We start from the raw sequence: 3,076 nt of genomic DNA, 5'->3' as shown, positions 1-3,076 counted from the left end.
ACCATTTGGTCCATAAGAAAGTTATAAGCCGTGAAATGCTACAGTAATTTTCATATGGCTCAGGCTCTGGCGGGATGTATGGGATTCAAATCAAAATAGGACATTTGAGGGGTTTGTGAAACAAACAGTTTGGATTCAAATGGGCTTAAGAGGAGACTTTGGGTGAGCTTTGGCACGCGAGTGTGAGATAGAACTTGGACTTGGCGTGTACACGGAAGCTAATCTTGATGGCGCGAGAATACAGAGAAAATTCAAATTCAGCAACAGGAGGCAGCATACACGAATTTTTTAGATTTGACTTCGTTTGGATCGCTAACTGCAATGAAAAGAGAGATTTTTAAAATTTTAAAATAAAGCAACCACTTCTATATTTTCTATTTAACCAACTGCCTATCCATCCATCCATACTTTCCAAATTAAATCCTAACCATTCATCTATCTTCTCTTTTTAGTCCCACATCGAAAAAATATAAAATCCTCCTCCCTGCCTACATCTATAAATAAAGCCTAATACCTCCATTCATAGTATCTCTCTCCACTCCATAATTCTTGTAGGGGGTCTGTGTGACAGGTAGACATACCCACTTTTAAAATTTTTTAGCCACCTTGTTTTTACTTTCTCCACCCTTCCAACACACGAGAAGGAGAGTCAGCCAGGGGAAGGTTGATCCCAAGCCAAGAGAAGGAGAGAAGTCTGATTCTGTAAGAGATTTTATTTTCTGTTCAAACTCCAAGCATTGTTAATGGCTTAGGAGTTGAAAATTTTTGTATCAGAATTTTTTTTTCAGAAATAAATTAGTTATTTTTTTCTATTTAATTTTTATAATTTTAATTTCTGCAATAGGATAGTTTAAATTTCTGCATCTTTTAATTCTGTAATTTTTAATTTTTGCAAATTCAATTTTATGTAAGTAAAATTAGTCGTTATTTTATTTTTGACTTCAAATCAACTATGTCTGGCTAAGTAATCCCTCTGAAGTTTACGATGAAGCTAGATCATGAATAGAAGTCTGCTCTATTCAATTTCTCTTTTCGAGCTTTTAAATTTTTAGAATCCTTTTCTCTTCATCTCTCTCGTCAAGAGACTTGATGGGCTATCGTTGGGTCAGAATTCCTTCATAGTCCATGCTTGATTTGATGTAAGAGGGGATGATTGATAGAAGGATCATAATTTTTTAAATCATTTCTTCTCTTTCCATGTGAAAATCTTGATGGGTTATAGTTGGGTCAGAATCCCTTCATAGCCTATACTTGGATAACACAAGAGAAGTGAAGAAAGGAAGGGTCTCTTAATTAGGGTGAGAACAAAATATTTGATGGATCATAGTTGAGTTAAATCTCTTCATGACCCATGCTTGTTCATATTTTACATCTTGATTAAGGGACATTATAAGAGAAATCATAAGAAGGCTCTCTAATTCATTGATCTAGTAGATTCAAGAGCCCTAGATCTTTTAGATAATTTACCTTTATAGTTAATTAGTTTATTGCTTTGGTAGTTCATAATTCAACAAACAATCTCTTTCCTTTTTCTCTAAAGCTCGCATGAGCAAGCATTTAAATATAATTCAAAATTCAATTCCTCGTGGGATCGACTCATACTCGTCGGACGTGCTACATTGCACACCATGTGCTTGCGATAAATTTAAGACATATCAGTATAATAGTAAAAATTTGAGTCAAAAAAATATAGTTTAAGATCTAGTTTACTTTATTTTCTTCACATTAATACTATTAACACTAAATAAAATATAGTCTTAAAAGATACTTCATCTATTGCACAGTATATATACCTAGCAAAAAATTATTTCACATTATTAAAATTTTTAAATTTTAATTATTTCAAAAATTTTGAGTTTTGAAGGACATTGTTGGTATTTTGAAAAAATTAAAAAATTCAAAATTTTCTTCAACTAATTCCTAACCATTTGTTTTGTTTAGTCCCATAGAAGAAACCTTGAGAAGAGGTTTATATTAAAAATCCTTCTCTTAGGCTTTGCCCAAAGTTTAAGTAGTTTTGGACCAAAGCACACACATGCGTGCGCGATCCAGTTCGGCTCGGCTTGCATGCATGTGATAACATCACACCTACAATGTGGCAAAGCCCACATTTTATTTTATTTTTTCTCTATTTATTTTCCCTTTTATGATCATTTATTACTATTTTTCCTAATTTATTTTGGGATAAATATGATTAATGTTGGTTAACGTTAATTGCATAATTAATAGCTTTTTTCATTGCCTTTCTACCCATTAGACCAATTAAAAACTCTTTAATTATTTAGACCATTGAATTAGCCTAAATAGCTAGTTCTTGGGCCTATAAATTGGATCATTGGTAGAAATTGCACTACAAAAAATTAAGATATTAGCGACAGTATTTTTGCCATCGCTAATAATAGGTATTAGCAACAGCATTACCTATGATAATTTTGTCGTCTCTAATAAGCCTTTTTATCGACAGACTTTGACGATGGATTTGTATGCTATTACTAAAAGTATGATCGATGACAGTAGAGATAGTGTTAGATATTAGTGACGACTATAGCGACAAAAATTTAGACATCGCTAATACTAACCCTGAAAGCTTTCCGTCGGTTTTCAATTTTTCATTTTCACTCATCCTGTCGCATTCTCCCTCTTTACGTTGCCTCTGATCTCCTTCTTTCCCTCACCGCTAGATCCTACTTCTCTGAAACCTCGACTGCTTCCCTGAGCTCTCGATCGTCGAATCTCACTTCCTTGAGCCTCTGACCATTGGGTCCCACTTTCTCGAGCCCCCGACCATGAGCTCCCGATCGTCGCCTGTCTCTCTAAGCCCCCAACCGCCTCTTCGAGCCCCCGACTGCCTCCCCTTGGCTATCTCCGATCCTCCTCTTTCCCCCACCACCAAATCCAACTTCCTCGAGCCGCTGACTACCTCCCCAAGTATCAAATCTCCGGCCCATCTCCCTCCGACTGCATCCCCGAGCCCCCAGCCCACCTCCTCCCTTCTTCCCCCCACCTTTTTCTTTCTTCCCCCCTTCTCCTGCCGCGTAGTGTTGTCTCTTACCGTGTAGCACCACCTCCATACCGC

The sequence above is a fragment of the Elaeis guineensis genome, chromosome 9, assembly GCF_000442705.2.
Source record: "Elaeis guineensis isolate ETL-2024a chromosome 9, EG11, whole genome shotgun sequence".
Taxonomy (NCBI): domain Eukaryota; kingdom Viridiplantae; phylum Streptophyta; class Magnoliopsida; order Arecales; family Arecaceae; genus Elaeis; species Elaeis guineensis.
This window is presented reverse-complemented; position numbering follows the sequence as displayed.